The sequence below is a fragment of the Corvus brachyrhynchos genome, unplaced genomic scaffold (assembly GCF_000691975.1).
Source record: "Corvus brachyrhynchos isolate BGI_N302 unplaced genomic scaffold, ASM69197v1 scaffold706, whole genome shotgun sequence".
Lineage (NCBI taxonomy): Eukaryota > Metazoa > Chordata > Aves > Passeriformes > Corvidae > Corvus > Corvus brachyrhynchos.
Window position 1 is genome coordinate 125,498 of NW_008238371.1, and position 307 is coordinate 125,804.

The 307-nt window shown below is 70.0% G+C and overlaps 1 protein-coding gene across 1 annotated transcript in view; it reads left to right on the plus strand.

Moving 5' to 3' along the window:
- The window catches only part of LOC103617018 (anion exchange protein 2), a gene marked incomplete at its 3' end in the record, with an annotated part of 5,487 nt that overhangs the window by 2,312 nt on the left and 2,868 nt on the right, over positions 1-307 (plus strand). The gene's annotated exons all lie outside the window — the stretch shown is intronic.

Sequence of the window (307 nt, forward strand, 5' to 3'; positions counted from 1 at the left end):
AACAGCACTGCGGGGTGTGCGGGGGGCACCAGGGCACGGCACTGGGGGTGCTGAGGTTGTCCGGGGGCACGGCACTGGTGGTGCTGGGTCCCAGTCCCTAGGAGAGCAGGGCACTGGGATGCCCAGGGGCACAGCCTCAGGGCCTGGAACTGGGGTGCTGTGGCACATGGGGTGCAGGTGACACTGGAGCACAGCGCTGAGGCTGGGGGTGCTGGGGGTGTCTGGGGGGCGAATGATGCTGTGGGTGCCTAGCCCAGGGCGCAGGGCGTGCACAGCCCTTGGGTGCCTTTGGGGGCTCCCCTGTCCG